This window comes from Myotis myotis, unplaced genomic scaffold (assembly GCF_014108235.1).
Source record: "Myotis myotis isolate mMyoMyo1 unplaced genomic scaffold, mMyoMyo1.p scaffold_m19_p_8, whole genome shotgun sequence".
Taxonomy (NCBI): Eukaryota; Metazoa; Chordata; class Mammalia; order Chiroptera; family Vespertilionidae; genus Myotis; species Myotis myotis.
This window is the reverse complement of record NW_023416390.1, coordinates 8,588,314-8,611,270: the sequence shown is the minus strand read 5'-3', so window position 1 is coordinate 8,611,270 and position 22,957 is coordinate 8,588,314.

Genomic DNA, 22,957 nt, shown 5'->3' with positions numbered 1-22,957 from the left:
ACAGTCCTGGGTATCTATGTTTTTGTTTCCAATGATAGAACTCTCATAGCCCAGTTTATTTTCATTCTGGTTAAGACAGTACATGTGGGCAGATCCAATATGGCAGCAGATGTGGAGAATAGGGAATCCTCGTGCACTGCTGGTGGGAAGGCAGATTTGATCCAGCCACAGTATGGAGGGTCCTCGAAAAATGCCTTATGTCCCAGCGATTCCACTTCTGGGGCTATATCTGAAGAAACCAAAAACACTAATTCGAAAGAACATATGCACTCCTATATTAATTGCAGTGTTATTTATGGATTCGTGCATGGGAGGAGGGTCCCTCAGCCTGGCCTGCTGCACCCTCTCACAATTCGGGACCCTTCGGGGGATGTGCGACTGCCAGTTTAGGCCCGATCCCCCACAGGCCAGGCAGTGTGCCCAGTGGCAGGCGGCCAGAGAGGAGCCCGAGCCGGCGCCATGCCGCTCGTTCTCATCCCGGCCCACTGTGCCTGCTGCCACCACTTGGTAGCGCTGCCACGGAGTTGGGAGAGGCTTCTGCCACCACGGCTGCACTCACCAGCCAAGAGCCTGGCTTCTGGCTGAGAGACGCACTCCCTGTTGGAACGCACTAACCACCAGGGGGCAGCTCCTGCACTAAGCATCTGCCCCCTGGTGGTCAGTGCGCATCATAGTGACTGGTCAACTGGTCCTTCTGGTCATTTGGTCATAACAGTCACTTAGGCTTTTATCTGTATAGATAGCCAAATTTGGAAGCAGCACAAGTACCCATCAGTAGATGAGTGGATAAAAAAGCTGTGGTACACTTATACAATAGAATATTTCTTGGCCATAAAAAAGAAGGAAATTTTAACTTCTGTGACAGCATGACCTGGAGAATATTACGCTAAGTGAAATAAACCAGTCAGAGAAAGCAAATACCATTTGATTTCACTTGTATGTAGAATCTAATGAACAAAATGAACTAACAAACAAAATAGAAACAGACTCATAGATACAGAGAAAAGGCTGACAGCTGTCAGAGGGGAGGGGAGTGGGGGGCTGGGTAAAAAGGATGAAGGGATTAAACAAAACAATAATTCATCGACAGACTATAGTATGGTAATTACCAGAGGTAAGGGGGGAGGGGGAGTAGTAGAGACCATAAAGGAGGGATAAATGGTGATGGAAGGAGACTTGACTTTAGATGGTGAATACCCAGTACAGTATACAGATGATGTATTATAGAATTGCACACTTGAAGCCTATATAACTTTATAAATCAATGTTACCCCAATAACTTCAATAAAAATTTTAAAAGAAAACACATTGTTGAATGAACTTGTAACAAGATGAATGGGCTTGTAAAGGGGGAACCGCAACTCCTGCTATGGGATGCGAGGAACAAAAGTCAGGATCACAGACGCCTGGTATCATTGCAAGATGCTGGGCATACTGAGTATATTGCAAGAGTATCACATGCTCTAAAGTGTGGCTCAGAGAGAAAAACAGAAATTCAGCAGACAGGTAAGCCCTGCACATTTATGTTGTTTTTTGCCTTCTCGTGGAGGGCAGCAGAAATTAAAATCTGCAGGAGTTTACCTGAGGTTATGCAGGGATAATTAGTTGTTTCAGGAACCAGTAAATTTTTTTAAGCACTTTGGATCAGAATATTTTGTTCACAGTCCTGGAGCGTGGAAATTGATTTAATACCCAAGGGTCGCTGCATTGTTTAATTGTTGTTTATGAAAATATATTTTTATTGGGTGGATTACAAGTGTTCAGGGTGGTAGATTACAAGCGAGGCCCCAGGTGTTCAGCATGGTGGATTACAGGTGGGCTTCAGTTGGTCAGGGTGGTGGATTACAGGGTGGGGCTAGGTGTTCAGCAGTGTGGATTACATGGGAGGCCCCAGGTGTTCAAGGTGGTGGATTACAGGGTGGCACCAGGTGTTCAGCATTGTGGATTACATGGCAGGCCCCAATGTTCAGCCTGGTGGATTAGGCAGCGGTCGCCAACCTTTCGGATCTCATGGACCACCAATGATCCGCAGACTACTGGTTGGCAACTGCTTCTCCAAAGGTTTTCTTAAACCAGCAGTTACCAACCTTTCGGACCTCGGGGACCACCAATGGTCCGTGGACCACCGGTTGGTGACCGCTGGATTAGAGGGGAGGCCCCAGGTGTTCAGCCTGGTTGATTACAGGTGGGCCCCAGCTGGTCAGGGTGGTGGATTACAGGGGAGGCCCCGGGTGGTCAGGGGGGTGGATTAGAGGGGAGGCCCCAGGTGGTCGGGGGGTAGATTAGAGGGGAAGACCCAGGCGTTCCAGGTGGTGGATTAGAGTATGGGGCCAGGTGTTCAGCCTGGTTGATTACAGGTGGGCCCCAGGTGGTCAGGGTGGTGGATTAGAGGGGAGGCCTCAGGTGGTTAGAGGGGAGGCCTCAGGTGGTCAGGGTGATGGATGATATTGGGGCCTCAGGTGTTCAGTGTGGTGGATTAGAGGGGAGGTTCTAGGTGTTTAGTGTCTTAGATTACAGGGTGGGGCCAGGTGTTCAGCATCGTGGGTTAGAGGTGAGGCCCAGGAGTTCAGGGTGCTGGACTACAGGGGTCCCCAGGTGTTCAGGGTGGTTGATTACAGGTGATCCCCAGGTGGTCAAGGTAAAGAAAGAAAAAAAAGAAAAATTTCTTTTATTGATTTCAGAGATGAAGGGAAAGGGATAGAGAGAAGCATCAATGATGAGAGAGAATCATTGATGGGCTGCCTCCTGCACAACTCCTACTGGGGATTGAGTCAGCCACCCTGGCATATGCCCTGGCTGGGAATTGACCTATGACCTCCTGGTCCATAGGTCGATGCTCAACCCTTGAGCCCCGCCCACCAGGCTGCACTGTCATTTTGGGGACCATCACACCTCAGGCTAAGAAGCACGGGGTCCGATGAACTGCAGCTGAGGTGGCTCTGGGTGGCTGTGGTCTGCTGGGTAGGCTGTCTGTCCTCCGTTACAGGGTTTGCACTGCACTAAAGAGCTCTGGAATGAGACTGCGCCACAGCGGTTTCCCATGAGACTCCTCTGGAAATAAGATACCACCTCGTGGGGCTCTCTCAGCAAAAAGCAGTTAAAACAAGGAAGTATCCCATCTGTTGCTCTGTCAGAGTTTCTCGTCTCTCTAGCTTTCTGTGGGCTCGGAGTGAGGGAATTCTCAGGAGGCCAGGGGCAGCGGCGGGCCCAGCACGTCTTCTCTGACTCAGCAGATGTCCCCAGTCGTTTGCCTCCAGTCGTTTCTGGCGGCGATTGTGGGGATGCGTTGCTTCCCTGTGCTGCTGTCATTGTGACAGCTGTTGTTTCAGGGAAGCGACCAGTCTGGGATTCGAAGAGAAAGCTCTGGGAGGAAGCCACGTGTAAGATGCTGATAGAGAACACGTGGGGTTTGCGGGGGAACGTGAGGGCCACGGGGATGGAACGCGGGAGAACTCTGCAAATGGGGGTTCAGCTTATGCTGAATGACAGGTGACAGCCAGCATGGGTGCTTCTGCAATGTGCAAAACTGTGTGTGCACGTGTGAGTGCGTATATGGGGGTGTGCATGCACGTTAGTATATATAAGGAGACGGGGGAGGCAAGTGTCTAGAAGTCTGAAGGTGGTGAAAGACAGACGAGGCTAGAAAACCCAGCTTGGGTCCTATGTGGTTGATGTCTGTGGATTTTGTCCATTGATGAAGCACCCTGCCAACCCAACACCAACCTACCCAGTGGACAGATGAGTCATTAGAACTGGTTTAGAGTCAAAAGCCTTTTCCGGCACCACTTTCCCACCTCTCTTGCCAGCCCTTGTGTTAGAATCAGTCACTCACTCACTCAGTTAGAATCCAAACCCGTGAGCCTCCCAGCTCCTCAAGGCGGCGCTGTGTCCGTCCCTGTGACAGTGTCTTGCCCTCCTGAGTTCTGCCCCCTTTTGACTGACTGCCCTAGGGAACTGGAATAGGTTGCTTCCTACATATTATTGAATGTGGTTTTTTTTTTTTGAAGGTCAACATCTTTTATTCTTTCATTTCATAAATATATTGAATGTTTTTTATTAAAAATTTTCATGTTGACATTATTGCCCCCCTTTGCCCACCTCTACCCTCTCCCATCCCCCCCCCTTAAATGATATTATATATATATAAGGAATCTGCTCATAATTTAAAAGGAATATATAAGTGCCCATCAGCAGATGAGTGGATAAGGAAGCCGTGGAATGTTTACACAATGGAATACTACGCAGCTGTAAAAAAGAGGGATCTCTTACCCTTCGGGACCGCAGGGACGGGCCTGGAGGATATTATGCTCAGTGAAAAACGCCAAAGTGGGAAAGACGAATATCACATGATCTCACTTATTTGTGGACTCTAATGAGCAGAGTGAACTGACCAACAAAAGAAGACCTGAAGCAGGGAGACATGGAACAGACTGACATACCTCGATGTGGGGTTAGCAGCCGTGGGCAAACTGTGGCCTGCGGGCCAGATCTGGCCCGTTTGAAATGAATAAAACTAAAAAAAAAAAGACCGTACCCTTTTATGTAATGATGTTTACTTTGAATTTATATTAATTCACACAAACACTCCATCCATGCTTTTGTTCCAGCCCTCCGGTCCAGTTTAAGAACCCATTGTGGCCCTCGAGTCAAAAAGCTTGCCTACCCCTGGGTTAGGGCGATGAGAAGAGATAAACCAAAGAACTTATATACTTATAGGCATAGCCCATGAACACCGGCAATAGGGTGGTGAAGACCTGGGGGGGGGGGAGGTGGCGGCGGCGGGGCGGGGGGTGGCAGGGGCGGGGGGGAGGGGCTGGGAAGATGGAGGTAAAGGGGAGGAAAAGGGGAGACATCTATAATACTATCAACAATAAGTTTATTTAAATAAAAGAAATGTAGAACGATCCTATCTATCACTCTCCAAAATTTTGTAAATAATAACAATGAGTTGAGTTGCCTTGGACTTACACGGAGTCCTTGGTGGAGTTTCGGCAGTGGTCCTTTGAGGTGGGCAGACCCCCCACACACTGCAGGTGTGCTCCGTGTCTGCCTCACTCATGAAGAGAGTGGGGACCCTCCTTATCTGGGTGTCAGAGCACCTGGAACATTGTCCTGGAGCGAGAAGATACAACTTTAAGGAGTGCCCGGATGTGGGGGCCACGCCTGGCTCCACTTCCTGCCCCTGCTTGCTTGGTCCTCTTGTTTCCCACATCTTTCTAATTTATGCTATCTTGCTTTTTTATGTATCCTTGTAAATCCCCTTAAATCCATTCTGAAACAAGGCAGAGTATAAATTTTTAAAATTAACTAGTATGAAAAAACAAAAAATAAATCACCCACTATATATTTAAGAACAACACACTGTGTTTTCAGCCCTGGGAGGGATTTTAGCTCATTCCATAGTTAAGGGGCTTGAGGCTGAGAAAGGAGACTTACTGCCAGGTCTCATGTACATTAGTCCTGTCTTTCTTCACTAAAAAATGTCTGCATACACCCCAAAACTAGACACCGCAGAAAGAAAAAGTTTCCCTCCATGTCAGTTCCTCGGGGAGCCATAAGTGTGGTGTATGCAGGTGTGTGTATTTGTGTGCACATCCCACCACAACTGATTCCCTCCTATGTGGTAAGTTCCTCCCAACCAGGAGCAATTCCCCGCACTCACAGCCCCCCACCAAGGACGCTGAGGAGGACAGAGCAGCATTCGGGGACCCAGGGGGCCACCGCCGCCCCACCCCTCTTCCACCAGAAAGTGCGGAGCGGCCGGCGCTGTGTGAGGAACACACCGGGAAGGAGGGATAAGCAAGCAGATACTCCATAGCAGACAGTGCTTGTCTCCTTCCTAAATATCCCAGCAAGATTTGACCTTCAAGGAGAGAAGAAAACTGACCTTGTGCAGCATACACACATCTCCTTTTAGGGTACAAAGCAGGAGAGGGAACGACCGGGGGGCTGGGCAGTGGGGGAGACAGGTCTGCACTGTGGCAACACCAACAGAGTAAGACCTGGGACCCTTCGCCTGCTGATGGCAGCAAAGGGTGAGATGATGCAAACTGAGGGGCTGCCAGTGGCTCTCTCTGCCCTGTTTATATGTTGCCTCTTTTACAAAGTGTGCCTGACAGTCAAGAGAAAGGAACATTTTTAAAGTTTAATTTTTATAGGTGATCTATATATATAAAAGCCTAAGCAACCTTTACGACTGATTAATCTGAACGATCTATCGACCGGTCGCTATGACGCGCACTGACCACCAGGGGGCAGACGCTTAACGCAGGAGCTTCCTCCTGGTGGTCAGTGCGCTCCCACACAGGAGCACTGTTCAGCCAGAGGCCAGGCTCATGGCTGGCGAGCGCAGCTGTGGTGGCGGGAGCCTCTCCCACCTCTGCGGCAGCGCTGCTGAGAGGTGGCAGCTGCAGGCAGCAGCGGCAGGCACAGCAGGGCCAGGGTGAACGGGAGCAGCAGGGCACCTGCCTCTTCATCACTGCTACATCCCTCAGGCGATGTCGAACTGCCTGTTTTGACCTAAAACTGGCAGTTCGACATCGCCTGAGGGGTCCCGGATTGCGAGAGGGCTGAGGGACCCCACCCGTGCACCGGGCCTCTAGTATAAAATAAAAGTAGACACATCCACATACCACTCAGTACTATAATGTGAAGACAAAGACCTGTTGAAAACCTCGCTCCCAGATAAGATTTAGAAGAGCATGCACTGAAGTGCATGGGGATGAACCTCCTGGGCGTCTCGTTAGATTGGGTGGTCTGGGCCGGGGCCGGAGATCCTGCATTTCGCATGCGCGCCCAGGTGAGGCCAATGTGCTGGCCCACGGACCACACACTGGGAATAGCAAAGTTTTAGTATACTTTCCAGTCTCCGTTTTGGAATTACTATACCACGCTAACAGATTACCTAGTACAGTGGTCGGCAAACTGCAGCTGGCGAGCCACATGCGGCTCTTTGGCCCCTTGAGTGTGGCTCTCCCACAAAATACCACGTGCGGGCACGCACGTACAGTGCAACTGAAACTTCGTGGCCCATGTGCAGAAGTCGGTATTTTGTGGAAGAGCCACACTCAAGGGGCCAAAGAGCCGCATGTGGCTCGCCAGCTGCAATTTGCCGACCACTGTACTAGTAGATTCAGAATGCCTCCGTCTTCAGAACCTTCATTTTTCTGTTAGTGTACAATGTTGTTTAGTATTTGCAATTATTAATAACAATATAATATCCAACATATATTAAGTGCTTAGCACAGGCCAGGGGCTGTTCTAAGTACGGCATCTGTATTAACTCATTTAATTCACACAACAACCCGCTGAGTAGGTATGATTACTATCTTCATTTTGCAGATAAGGAAACTGAGGGGCACTGAGAAGGAAAGTACATTCCTATTAAAGTATATTAAAGTATATTCCTTAGTTTTTTGCTAAGTGAGCCGTATTTTAATCTGCTTTTACAATTCAAACAGGATAGATAAGTCTACTGATAATCATTTTGAAAATAATTCGAGACTTGTCTTTCTGAAGCAGTCCATGGAGCTATAATTATCTCCATTTTGGAAGTTAAGTATCAACAACTTTGCCTGATTCCTCCAGATAATGGAGGAAAATTATCCAGCCTTCTCGCAGCCCACACATGTATCATATAACCCATGAAGTTTCCAAGGGATCATCTGTTATCACTCTTTCTTGCTGGGGAAACAATACAGAATCAGGAGGTATTTGCCAGTGGTTAAGCTCCTGTTCTTAGTGTCTTATAAGTTGAGTGAAGCTAGCCCCGCCATCATGCCCACAACAATACAACCATGGAGTAGTGCATGGGCTCTCCGGAGAGAGGACAATGGCCTCTGTCCCATCCAGAGTAGGGGCAACATGTCTTTTTTGGCGGGAAAGTGGATGCTGAAAACAAGGTAGGTCAGGTGGCTAGGCCATATTTCCAGATGAAGTGGAAGTTCCTGGTTGGTGTTGGTGCCTTTTTCTGTTCTGGAAGGTCTGGAACAAGGAGGATCTGGCTGGCTGGGAAGAGTTATTTTCTTGTGTCCTTATCATGAACTCTCATTACTGAGAGTAATCGGTGCCTGTCTCTTTCTCCCAGTCTTAAAGAGTCAAACTAATATGACAGACGAATAGAATGTGTTGGGTTATATCCAGCGCCTTGCCTAGCACTATCCTTTGGATTTAAGTAAGCTAGAATAACAAGTCTACTCAATTAATATAGGCCTGTTTGGAATTGCTTCATGCACATAATTCTCCCCCTATCACTTTTGTGCAAGGTAGGTAAGAATTACTCACCTATTAGCTGCTAAATTTGGTGGAAAATGTAAGGTTCTTTATAAGGTCAATTAGCCTCTCAGTGGTGTTGCTAGCAAAATGGGAAAGACACACAGGTATATTCAACTCTTGTATTTAATACACTTTGTTTGCCACTAACAGCTTATTGTAAATATTTTTAGACATAAATTAATGGTTTTAACTCCTCAGAAATACATTCTAGCTCTATAACTGAATTCGGAAAAGTTCTCCAATGTTTATAAACCTCTATAGTAAGCATTGCAATACATCGACTTAATACAAAAGATACAAAGGAAAGATGATTCATCATTCTCAAGTCTTTATTAATTCAGCATCTACAAGCTTCTAAAAGTTTCCAATAGGCTCTGTATAGAACAAGTTATTAGTGCATTTTATTTGTCTGGTTTTTTTTTTAATTTCCTAAGGGGAAAAATGCCATCATCCCTTTGTTAGCATCAAATATGTAAGATCACTGGGTAGCATCAAATTTACAACAAAATGAGATAATTATGCTAACTAATTTTAATATAGTAATATGAATCTGTTTTATTTTCTTTCTTTTTGTTCATTCTGCATGGGATAACAGTAAACCCAATGAAGAATAATTTGTCATTGCCTGGGTAGTCAGCAAGGTCACCTAGAGTCAGGCTTCAGACCTAACCTAAAAGACCAACTTTCACATTCCTCTACTTTGGATAGAATATCCACATCAACATTGACTATGTCATGCCAGTCAGAAGCCCCGAGGAAGGAAGGAATGTTAAGTGAAATTTAGTTGACAAAAATGTTTTGAACTCGGTATTTAGGACAGGAAAATTTTTAAAGGTCTTTATAAGTAGGAAAAAAAAAAAAAAGAGAGAGACAAATACCACTGGCTAAAGGACCACTCAGATGAACCTAATAAAGTTCTTTATAGAATTACATTTTTAAAAAAGAGAAGAGAATCTGAGAAGAAAAAAGGTCAAAGAAAGAAAAGCTGCGAAGGACATAAAAATGAGACCAAGTAAAAGATGGAAAGGAAAATAAAAATGAAGGAAGGCGCTACTAAAAAGTGGGAAGCATCCAGCTTGTCACCCTTCCTCCCAAGTGGCCTTGCAGACATGAGCTCTTACTTCACCATCTTTATCCGAAGCCTCTTTATTGATGGGGAAACTCGTGTTTGGCAGCACAGAATCAAATGCTGCTCAATTCTTTATCATTTGACTTTGAAGTCAGAATGAAAAGCGTGTAGCAGGGACATTAAGAGACTAACTTGAGGCAGCAGACGTGATAATGATCCCTAGCTCAACGGCAGGAAACAAAGGATGCTTGGTGACTCTCCTTTGTGTTAATAAATAGCAGAGCAGTGGGACGATGCAAAAAAAAAAATGTTTTTTTGGTCAATTTAGAAGCAACATAAAGATGGACTTCTATGTGGATTATTTCCCTTTATCATGCAATTCGGCTTTACCAAATCTGGATATGGTATTCCCACAGGGATGGAGCTGTTTGCTTATAATAGTGAAATGGCATTCTAATACTTTGATGGCTTGAAAGACATTTATGTTAGCCTGTTCATACGCATATGATCATAATAAAGAAAATAAGCAATCATCTTTAGCACATTACAAGTTAATGTTTGAAGGTTAGCCAAATAGCTGTCATTCATTCATTCATTCAGCAAATATTTATTAAGTGCCTGCGATATGCCAGCTGCTGTTCTAGAAAGTGGGAATTTAGTTATCAACAAGACAAACAACGTCCCTGACTATGAAGTATTTGCTCCACAGAAAAGCAATGAAAAGATTGATTGCCTTCTTAGTCTGATACAGAGCTAATTGATTTATTCTCATATTTACTCACACAGCCTTTTCACTTGCCACAAGTTGTTTTTTTTAAAACCTATTAAATAGGGAAGAATAGTGGGTGAAGCGAAATGACCGAGGGTAGGGTTCATCAAACAAACAAATAAACAAACAAACCTCCCAAAACAAAAACACTTGATTCTACTGGCCAACTGTAACTAGGGGCATAATTCCTTCCAGGCAAGACTGTATGGCTCTCAACACGGGCAGTTTGCAAGCTAATCAACATTCCAAAGCACACTGAAGACCATTTGATAGGATTATACCTAGACCTGTTATAGATTAAACTCTCTGGCCTATTTGACACCCTAGTAACTAACCCAGATTTATATTTACAAAGCAGAGATGAGAAAAATTCCTCCTTGATAGGAAATCCCTTACCTCTCTCCTTGCCTCACCAAAAAGCAGGGGGGAGGGGAGGGGCAGAGGTTGGGGGCAAGTGCCACAGAACAGTAGGCCCACATCCAGTGTACTGCTGACCAAGTTCAAATACCCCAGGAAAGCACGTCCAGCGAGGTTCCTCATGCCCTCTGGTACAAAATGCCACTGGCCATTGTTTCCAAAGGCCCTTGGCCAAGATCTAACATTCCTCCCCTAACAACAGGAACTGTAATAAATACCCACCTCTGGATGACACAGATGGTTAAGCATTGACGGAATTTGAAATAAGAAGCACTAAAAACCTGCCTCCAGGTCGCAGCCACTAATCTCACTGTCCCTTCAGAATTTGAGGATGGCTGTTACTGACACTAGCAACCCACCAGCAGAAAAATTATGGGAAGAGGGGAAAAAAAGATACAAACTCGTGTCTCCACCTTAAAATGGATGATCTCGGAGGAGATGTGGACTGGATAAAATGAGAAAAAATAAGCAATGTCCTTTTAAAACGTGATGGAGAATGCCTTTCCATCAGCATGTGCTCACTCCCGAGCTGGTTACGCTGCAGAAGAAGCTCTCATTGAATCAGTTCAAGAGACAAAAATGCTCACCAACAGAACACTGGATGAGTGAGAGTGTAGACAAACAGCTTTTCCTGGCAGTTATGAAAAGCCTTAAAATCGATTTCTGTATTGGCTTTGAGCATCTGGGAAGATATTCTGTAGCTAATAAAGCAGTTTTCCAAATGATTTTCTAATAAGGCCAAGTCAAGGCTTAATGGACTGTCTGCTAGGAGGTTGGAGAGATGTTCTAAAAGTTAATTCACTTTGAGCTCAGATTACGGGTTCATTCCAGATGGTTTATATGTATACAAGTTCGGTAGCTGATTCTCACATGCAGCATTTTTTGACGACGTTTATACTTATTATTGGGAGGCTCTGTTAAGTTGACTTATTTATTGCTAAATTGATTTCGAGAGCTGGTACTGTGGGTATCTAATATACTAATAGAGGGATATGCAAATTAGCCAGGACGCCATTACATCATGACCGATCTACAAGTGGCAGAGAGCTACAGGAGGGCAGAGGGTGGGGCCGCAGCGGAAAGCTACCAGCAGCAGTGGGCAGGGTGGCCAGCTGAGGCAAGCGGCGGCAAGCTACTTGCACGCGGATTCGTGCGTAGGGCTACTAGTGGATTACAAAGGAGAGCAGCGCTGCCACTGAAATGTCAGATGGCGGCTTGGGTTTAGGTGCTTTACCACGGGGGGAGAGGCGGTGAGCTATACTCTGCCACCCTCACTGGGACAAGATGGGCTGAGTCTGTCACATCAGGGCATGCTTTGTCACCGTTGTACTGGTTGGTGTGTGACCAGCTCTGCAAACACAGCTCCCATTGTACAACAAATATTTGCACTTGACACCATCATGTTCCCTGCAGACATTCATAGTTATTATTTATAAGCCTGAATGCATGCTCACACTTATTTATCTTTATCATAATTTTCACAAGGCAGGCACTACATTGTATTGTTTCCCCCAAACCTGAGCCCTGCAAAAATGTATGTGTCCTAAGAAATCGCTGTTGCTGCGTCCTTCATGAATGAGTAATGGCACAGGCTCTGAGTCACTCAAAAACCTGTCGGTAATGAACCGCTCTAAATCTCAGTTTCATTAGCTGTAATGTTAGGACAGTCATAGTCTGCCTGCAGAGTGGTTAAAACAATTAAGTGAGATACTGCGTGTAAAGTGCCTTGGATGATGCCTTGGAAAAATAAGGCCTCAATATGTTAGGTGTTATTATTACCATATTTCACCAGAGCTAATATGTTGGTGATTGCAAGATGCACCATTATAGAATATACCACTCCCAAAGAAAAAAGAATAACATTGCCAGTTCAATGATATAGCTATGATGTAATGCTTTTTTGCTTTTTCATTACTTAGAATTTTTATTTTACAATTATTGAGACAATCCTTTTAGATGGTGGCAGAGGTTGTATTATCTAGCACTCTTGTGCATGAATATTATACTAGTGAAAAAAATTGGTCAAGGTATTTCTAACCATCTTCACATTCCGCGTCTGACTCCCTGAATCGCCGGTTGACTCATAATTGCAGACGGCTGTGTTTTTGCACACAGTACCCTCCGGGCATCAAGAGGGCTAGAGATTCTGGATCATGTTTTGAGCCACTGACGCTCTTTCTGTAAGTTTTCATGCGGGTCCTTCTTGGATCTCACCAAGTGATGAGAACAGATGGTTTTCATTCAACAGCCAGGATGAGTAGTTCTTTCTCAAATGACCATTGAATCATTTGTTCACTGAAACATCAAGGAATTGCCTTCGTTTTATCACATCATCAGGAATGATAATCCAGTTGGCATAGGCACAGCAATGACACCAAGAATTGCTAAATTAGAATTGATTGAATACAGATTTTTTTTTCTTGGCACTCTCCCTGCCCACATGAATAAGACAAGATGTGTCAATATCTAGAGTCAAAATAAAATTAAAAGTTAGGCACTTTGGCCCTGCCAGCGTGGCTCAGTGGTTGAGCGTCAACCTATGAACCAAGAGGTTACGGTTTGATTCCCAGTTAGGGCACATGCCCAGGTTGTGGGCTTGATCCCCAGTGTGGGACATACAAGAGGCAGCTGATCAATGACTCTCTCATCATTGATGTTTCTATCTCTCTCCCTCTCCCTTCCTCTCTGAAATCAACAAAAACGTATTTTAAAAATAAGTTAGGCACTTTGTTAAAGAATCTAAGAATTAATCCTAACAGTGTCCATGATGATGCACCATTTGTTATTCATTACCACACATTTACAGAGTTTATTCTACTGACACATATTAGATAAGGCATCATGAAGTCAAAGAGGCTAACTAAGTCTTAGTTACCGAGACAAAGTGATGGGCGCAGGCCTTAGTCGTGAAGGAAAGCAAACCTGTAAGCAAGCACTGAATGCAGTGGCTGAGGGTCGTAAGAGATGTGTGCCCAAGGTACACTGGAGGAACAAGGAGACCTCGATGGATTCTGCATGGATCTGAGGCAGGAACATGCAAACGAGTCCCCAGGCGGCAAAGGAACGAAGGGCACTGAGGGAGAAATGGCTTTCCTCAAGGAAAGGCTGTGTTTCCCACTCTTTTTCAATGTTATGGTTTATGTCCTCTTTGTGTTTCTTGCACTGATACACTGAAGCCAGCCATTCCTCTTTATACTTCTGGAAATTGCTTGTTTATAACTTGTGTCTATTCTCCTCATGGGTTATGTTCAAGACCGACTTGTAAAACCTTTTTATATAGAATGGATGTTAACGCATCATAAATTATGTATTTTGCACATATATCCTCCATTCTGTCACTTGTCTTTTAATATAGTTAATAACAACTTTTATATTCTAACCATTTTAAATATCTTCCCAATCAAATCTGCCAGTATTTTTCTTTATGGCTTCTAGGTTTTCCATTTGTGTGTAAAGGCCTTCCCTACCCTAAGATATATTCTAAAATGTATTATATATTTTCTTCTTAAAGTTTGTTTTTACATTACAGCCTAAAGCTAAAATTTATTTTTGAGTATTGTATGAGGTTAGTATAACTTTTCCCCCCAAAAATGCATGTTGAATTTAAATCTACCCTTAGAATTTCTGTTAGCTCTTACCAGATTGTTATTAATTTAGAAAATCACAAACAGGCACTTTTAATAATCTGTGCCCACAAAGCAAAGTAGTGTCACAAATGAAATAAAACCGCTTTTATTTCAAGTGTCAGAAAATTTTATCAAAATAATTGTGCTAAAACAAGACATTTTTTGGCTCTCATAAAGAGAGAAGGGGCAGGGATAAATCCATCCTCAGGAACGGGTAGAGCTTGCGATTCGAAAGTCATAAAGACCAAGTCTTCCACTTGTTTCCTCTTCTTTCTTTTGTGTTATTGTTTCCAACTGCAGAGAGATTTCCCCCAGATATGGGTTCAAGAACCAGAAAGGGAAACGTGCCCCCCATCACATCTAATAAAAAACAAATCTCATGGTAGGAGCCCAATTGTACTGCCTTTGAGTCACTGGTTACGTCTTTCTCGGGCAATGAGCCCCTCCCAGACCCATCCTGTGGCAGAGATTGAGTTCTGTGACTGACCAGGCTTAGGTCACGCTCCCACCCCAGTCGCCAAAGTGGCAGGATCTGATAGCAAATGCAAGAGGGTGATCTTCGTTAAAGAATCTAAGAATGAATCTTAACAGAGTCCATGACGATGAATAGACACAACTGCCAAAAGAATCACTAACAATCAGTCCTTCCGGTTAGTGATTTGTTACAATCAATGATCATAAAAGCAATACAAGCATTTACATTTCCCTATTGACTACAGTAGACTTTTAGACATACAAGTTGTCTTTCTCATTTTTTATTGTCTTAGGTTCATATTAAAATTAATTTTCATAACCTGAAACACACAATCATGGATTTGAAACCTGGGTCTTGCCATTTGATTTAACACAGTGGTTCTCAACCTTCCTAATGCCACGACCCTTTAATACAGTTCCTCATGTTGTGGTGACCCCCCAACCATAAAATTATTTTTGTTGCTACTTCATAACTGTAATTTTGCTACTGTTATGAATCGTCATGTAAATATCTGATATGCAGGATGTATTTTCATTGTTACAAATTGAACATAATTAAGGCATAGTGATTAATCACAAAAACAAATGTAATTATATATGTGTTTTCTGATGGTCTTAGGGTCTCCTGTGAAAGGGTCGTTCAACCCCCAAAGGGGTCGCGACCCACAGGTGGAGAACCGCTGCTCTAACACAAGCTTATTTAACCTCAACTAGTTGAAGATTCCTCATGTGTAAAATGAGGTCTTTGGTTTTATGGCATGGAGAACGGAAAGCAAACAATCCAAAAAAATAGAGAGAGAAAGGAGTGTGGGTTTCAGATTTTGCTACAAATGATTCCTAAATCTGCAAGGGTATAATCAAAGATGAACTCTGCACCCTGGCTGGTTTGGCTCAGTGGATAGAGCGTCGGACTGAAGGGTCCCAGGTTTGATTCCAGTCAAGGGCACATGCCTGGGTTGTGGGCTCGATCCCCAGTAGGGGACGTGCAGGAGACAGCCAATCAATGATTCTCTGTCATCATTGATGTTTCTTTCTCACTCTCTCTCTCTCTCTCTCTCTCTCTCTCTCTCTGTCTCTCCCTTCCTCTCTGAAATCAATAAAAAAAAAAAAAAAGGCGAACTCTGCTCATGGTACCGCCCACCTCTATTCTATATGCCCTTCTCTATTTCTCATGTGCCACTTAAGGAAAAGATAAACCCGGGTACCAGGATTCCCTATATATGAGTGTGGAGCTTTTTCAGGAACAATAGACACCACACTCAGAATGGTTGATGGGGTACAACAGGATTTATCAGTTCTGGTAACTGGAATGGGGAACACAGAGCCCCAACGGAAAAGCTACAGGAACCAGGGTCTCAGAAACTAACTGGGGACTCAAAGCCACCAGCGTTCTTTCTCTGTGTCCATTCTGCTCATTGCCAATCTCCTCGTCTCTTGGCATTTTTGGTCTCACTGGTTTTGTAACAGGAGGCATGGCTGCCAGAAACCCCGGGTTAACGATCATAGCCAAAGGCCATATTTCCATCCCAAGAAATGAGTCTGGCCCTCATTGGGTTACGTGTACACGACTGGGCTGACCTCTGTTGGAATGAGAGTTGGGCACGTATTTACTCCTGAGCCAGGGAGGTGGCATCTATGAGCCAAAAAGTGGGGTGGGTGATGAGTAGGGTCGCTAGACTTAGCAAAAAACCACATCCTGGATTTAACCTGGCAACTCCAGGGGGGAGAGCTTTCTAAACAGGCAAAATTAATAACCACCACAGTTTACTCCACAGCTTCTCCACGACCCTGCCCTCATGTCCTTTCTCATTCTGCTCACACCAGTGGGCAGAGTCACAAGCAGACGGGCAGCGTTGCCATCGCAGGAATCTGGACCAGCATGAAGGGTGGAGAGCATTCGCTATATGTTTTAATCCTCCCTGAGAAATTCTTTCTTAGTGTTTCTTAAAGCTAATGTGCCTCTTTCATAAACACGTGGAGTTTCAGCGCTTGAAGCATGTTGGTGGCTGTGAGTTGTGAGCTGTAGCCCAGTCACAGAAGCGCAGAACTGCAGGGAGGTCCTGGCTGACCCCCTCGTGTGATGTGTAACTTTGGGGGACAGTGGGTTTTCATGTAGGGTCATTTCTACTTGGGGAGTCTTTTCCGACTATAAATGTGGCTACTGCACAAGGAGAGAGAGGCAGGAGAGGCAGGAGAGGAGGCTGGGAAGCCGTGCAAAGGCGCTTTGAGCAGTGAGGAGCCCGCTCAGGTTCCCACAGAGGAGTGGACATGGTCAGGCTGCATTTGGACAAACACGGGGCTTAGAGACCCTAAGGGACAGGACCAGAGGGGAGTCGTCTGACCCGAGGCGGTCACATTGGTCCCACTGAGGGATGCTGAGGGTTCAGTTCGAATAATGAAAGCAGGCCCGGGAGAAACGGAGGGCAAAGGAGACCTGTTTAGACAACACTCCACTGTTAAACCAGCAGGAATTGGTGGCTGATGCTGTCCATGTTTAACTTTTAACTGGTGACATGTCAGTTCCTTCCCCTGTCAAGAACATAGAAGCAGCACACACACATTGATTCTTTTAAAGGTGATGTTCAAATACTTGCTGAAGATATTTCACAATCAGTAAGTCCATCCTGTTCTCACCATTTTAATATGTTTAAATGAAACCACTTATCACATATCTGCCCTCTTTACATTTATTTTTATTGTAGGAGTTATGTGCACAAGCATCGTTCTACCATGGTGTTGGTTTACGTGATTTTTAGACAATATGCCTGCTTCAAATTTATTATTTTAGTTCACACGATTCCCATTTTGACCTTCCCTCCGATGTCAGCTCGGTGACCACAGACGTGGGCAGCACCTCGGATTCTCCAGCGGCAAGATGGGGGGGCCTGGGCCCAGTGACCTCTGAGGAGCCCTCCCAGCCTGGTGACATCAGCTTCAGTGGCTCGGGAAACCCTAATGGAGCCACAAAAAGATGGTGACCTTTCGCTGAACGTGACCCCCTGCTGGGTGAGCAGCAGTCTCAGGTGCGGGTTAAGAGCACGGGCTTTGGAATCCAGCAGACTTGGGTTGCTGGTCCTGACACTTGCCATCTTCCTCCCTAAGCCTCAGTCTTCACGTGTTAGAGACAGAAATAGCCATCCCTGCCTTGCAGTGGGCGGTGGAGAAGGCGCAGAAGAGGCAGGGAGGCACTCAGCACAGGGCTAAGCAGCCAGCGTCGCTGCCCCTCACAGGCAGCACCGAGGAGGGACGTGATTCCCGTCATTCATTCCTGTGTACATACATCCAACTGTTCATTCAAAACACACCACGTCTGCCCAGTAAATATGTGCATGGCAGGCAGTCGGCCTGGCCTCTGGCAACGCGCTTCCACCCGGCAGATTTTTATATTCTCACTTCTGGTTTCCTCCAACAGGCTGCCGTTCCCAGAATGAGGAACATTTTGGAATTGGTTATCCTGTTATCTTCAAAATTCACAGACCTTTGGTTTTAATTCATCTTGGCCCCTAACTGGTTCATGAAAAGAGAAGGCCGTGAACCCGAGCTGCAGTGTCTGCTTCCAGAGCCCAGGAGTTTCGTCACGCGTGTGCGGAGCGGCGAGGCGGGCGGGCGGCTGCCTGCGGGACAGCTGCAGTGCGCTCGCCTTGCTTCGGAGACCGTGCGAACGCGTGCAGGCCCGTGTCAGCCCCCGGGTTTTGTTTCCAAATGTGCTATCGATGAGCAACGGCCCAAAGGAGCAAAATCATCGAGACAGCAACGTGGGTGGACAGGAAGGGTGGGAATGACACCGCGTTCCAAGTTCCCTGGGGGTGAAAATCCGCTCTCCTCATCGCAAAGCACTGCAGTCCTTGGAAGCACAGCGCTGTGGGGCCGGCTTTCGGAGCAAACGGCTTTTGTTTGGAAGCACACAGCCAGGTCTGGCCTGGGAGAGTTCCTGGCAAAAGCAGCTTTCTCGATGAAGTCAGTCCCATGAAAGAACATGCCTTTATCACAGAGAGCGCCTTCTCCTAATTCCCACCTTAGAAGCAAAGGCCAAGTTCCCCTCGGCGGAGCTCATGGCTCGTACCCAGGGCTCAGTGCCTCAGCGTCAGCCACCAGTCATGAGAGATCAATCCCACGCGTGCTCTCCCTGGTGGTGCCCCAGTGGTGCTACCTCCTGTCACATGACTCACTCTTTTGCCTTCAAATGGCATCTTAGAGACGGCAAAGGCGCCGAAGCCATTATTCTGGACCGTCTCCTAGACCTGGAGAGACTCCTTGACTGCAGGCTGAAACCATGCCTGTCCGGTCAAGTGGTCTGACTTGACTTAAAAAGGCATCAAATACAAATAGAATTCTGGGAAGTAAATCAACTTTAGGCCTTTTACTGCGGAAGGCTTAAAATAATTCCCAAAATGGCTAATTATGCCTTCCTTTGCTCAGTAGTTGGGCTTAATAATAAGCACCAAACATATGGCGGAAACGGGGCTGCCGAACCCATCCTGGCCTTCTGTTCAGCAGCAGGGGCACTGGTCTGAAAGGCAATCACATGCAGGAAGCTCGCACATAGTCATGGTTGTGGTTGTAGCGTCCGTTATGGCTGGGCACCGTAAACGCTACCCTGGCTCCTGAAACTGTCTTCCAACTCACTAGCAATCAAAGGAGCACAGTGTAAAATAACACTAACTATCTTTTTCTTTTTCTTTTTTTTAACCTATCAGACGAAAGGAGATTTTTAAATGATATAATACTGGGAAGAATTTGATGAAATAAGCACTTTCATACCTTATGGTAAGAGTATAAATTGGGATCATCTTTCTGGAGAGCGATTTGGCAGAAGTACAAGGGCCATAACAATATTCATACATTTTGATCCCAACATTTCATTCCCAGCCATCTATCTTAAGGAAACAGTATAAACCGCAGACAAAGATTTAAGTATAAGAATGTTCATTGTCACACTACCGTGGACTCTTGACCAACATGTTGCTTAGGGGTGCCTACCTGTGCAGTCAAAAATGCATGCATAATTTTTGACTCCTCAAAACCTTAATTGTCCCTCAGCATTTTCAGGAGATTAATTCTAGGACCCCCTGTGGATACCAAGACTCATGGGTGCTCTAGTCCCTTATATAAATGGCATAGCCCAATGCATACAATTGGCCCTCCCCATTAGTGGATTCCCAATCATAGATTGAAGACAGTCCTGATATTTATTGAAAAAAATACACCTATCAGTGGACCCACACAGTTCAAACCCTTATTGCTTGAGGACCAACTGGCTTTATAATAGCAAAGTGTACAGTGAAAGAAGAATGATTAAGAAAATTGTGTACATCTACCACAGTCTATGGGACATTCGTGCAGTCGTTAAAAATCATGCTGACATATGCTTTCATAGGCAGAGGGGAGTGAAGAAAATATGATACAGAACAATGATCTTGACTATGTAAAATAATATATTCAACATAATTTGGGGGATAAAAATGCTATTTTTAATACTTCAGCAGATTCTCAATTCCAGTAGAGAAGCTGAAATTGGTATTTGTCAGGGATTACGGGGCAGGGAGATGTTCTGCGTTAAGGTCACCGTCGTTGGGGAAGCTCTGAACCAGCAGAACAAGCCAAATCCAACTGCGAAAGAAAAATTCTGTTTAATATCACCAAAGTCTGCCTTCATCATGGGCCATGGGGACCTCTACGGAGCTCCTCCATGTGTTCAAACAGCAAGTTTTACAGAGCCCCCACTATGTGTCAAAGCGCTGTGCTAAGTGAAGGGAGTCAGTTAGTAAGCAACAGACACATACTGGTAACTCCCACCTTCCTAGGGCGTACAGTCTCATCAGTCATCATCATTATGCTGTCTACTGATACTTTTTTCTCAGAAGTATCAAAGTCAGGGTTGAAGTCCTAGCTGGTTTGACTCAGTGGATAGAGCATTGGACTGGGGACTGGAAGGTCCCGGGTTCAATTCCAGTCAAGGGCACATGCTCGGGTTGTGGACGATCCCCAGCAGGAGGCAGCCGATCAATGATACTCTCTCATCATTGATGTTTCTATTTCTATCTCTCTCTCCCTCTCCCTTCTTCTCTGAAATCAATAAAAATAGATTTTTTAAAAAAGAAAGAAACGCCCTAACCGGTTTGGCTCAGTGGATAGAGCGTCGGCCTGTGGACTCAAGGGTCCCAGGTTCGATTCCGGTCAAGGGCATGTACCTGGGTTGCGGGCACATCCCCAGTAGGGGGTGAGCAGGAGGCAGCTGATCGATGTTTCTCTCTCATCGATGTTTCTAACTCTCTATCCGTCTCCCTTCCTCTCGGTAAAAAAATCAATGAAATATATTTAAAAAAAAAAAAAAAAGAAAGAAAGTCAGGGTTTAAGAAAGAGATGACTAGTGGGATATGCGTGGTTACCAGATGCTGGACACAGCAATGTCGATACTCAGCTGTAAGTTTCCCTCCCTGCACTAGAATTCCCTTGTGTGATCCCCAAGACATTTAAAGACTGTTAGACATGACTGCCTTGTGCTGGCTGGGCTATGGGGAATAAGCGAGCCGCAGAAGCCCAGCAGAGCACTCACAGACGCTGAAAGGGAAGCCCGGCCCAGCTGTCAGAGCAAGAGGTGGGGAGAGAGACCAGGGCGGGAAGGAACGTGCTGTCCTTCCCCAGGCAGACACAATTCAGAAGGGGCGGGCCCGCCTTCATTCACCTCGAGTGCAGCTCTAAGGATCACTATTTTAATATTAAAAGAAAGTCGGAAACACATAGGACATTTCTCTGGAACACATAGATATGAAATTCTGGAAGGATATATACCAAATATGCCTAGAGGCACCAGGGGTTCTGCGCATAATCATTTTTTTTGTGGGTTGTTTTTTTTTTGCAAGCTGCAGATATGATCACGGCATGCACTGAATGCCATTTTCCCAACAACTGCTCCTAGCCCACGCATGCCATCCGTCTACACATTCCTACTACTTTTTCTCTCCCTTCTTCATCTTGTCCATGGTTTTTCTTTTCCTTCCTTCTCTCCTTTGCCTGCCCACCGATCACAGGTCTTGTCAGCCAGTCACATGGCAAACAGCCTCTTTTTGCCATGACCTATATTTGGTGTTAAAATAGCAACACTCATCATGCACCGTGTTAAGCATCTCACATGTATCGATTCCTTTAATCCACTCAACAGCCCTCCTGCGCAGTAACGCCACTATCCCAGTCAGCAGCCGAGGACGCTGACGTGCAGAGACATAAACAACCGGCACAGTCACACCGGGGAACAGCAGGACCGAGAGCTGGACCCGGGCACTCGGGCTCTGGGGCACACACACCCCTCACCACTTCCCTAGACAACGTGACACCAGGGACAATTCTTGTTCCAAGACTGCTTAGCAGCTCAGGTTTTAGGTGAGATTGAGAGTACAATTCTGGGGGTCCTGAGCCCAAGTATTTCATAAGTGGTGTGACACGGACCCCAGCTTTGTGCCTTCGAGTGCTCACTGCACTCATCATGCCACAGCCTCACCAACAGAAAGGCAGGCCAGAGGACTCCACCACTCAGCCAGGTGATCTTCGGTAAGCTACATAGCTTCCTGACCTCAGTTTCTCAATCTATAAAATGGGTCAAAACACCCACCTCATTGGACAATGTTTATATAACCTGAGCACAATGCCTGGCACAAAATTAGTTCTCAATAACGGTAGCTATTTCCCTCCATCAATCATCAGCCAACTTTGCATACTCACTTGTCCGTATGTAGCTTACATTCTAGGGCAGTGGTTCTCAACCTTCTGGCCCTTTAAATACAGTTCCTCATGTGGTGACCCAACCATAAGATTATTTTCGTTGCTACTTCATAACTGTCATGTTGCTACTGTTATGAATCGTCATGTAAATATCTGATATGCAGGATGGTCTTAGGCGACCCCTGTGAAAGGGTCATTCGAACGCCAAAGGGGTAGTGACCCACAGGTTGAGAACCGCTGTTCTAGGGGCCAGCAAACTACAGCCTATATGTTAAACCTGGCCCATTGCCTATTTGTGTAAATAAAGTTTTATTGGAACACAGTCATGATCAGTCACTTAGATGTTACCCGTGCTGTTTTCATGTTACAATGGCAGAGTTGACTAGTCGCAACAGAAAATATATAGCCCGAGAAGCCTAAAATATTTATTCTTTGGCCCCCTTTATGGAATAAAAGTATGCCAACCTTTGCTATAGACATGCTTACTTGGATGTGGTAACAGCAACAAAAAATCTGCATAATAAGTACATTTTTGCCAGATTTTAGATAGATACTTATTTCTTTTGTTTATTTTATGGGATGCTAACGCATGATTTATTCCCTAGGCAA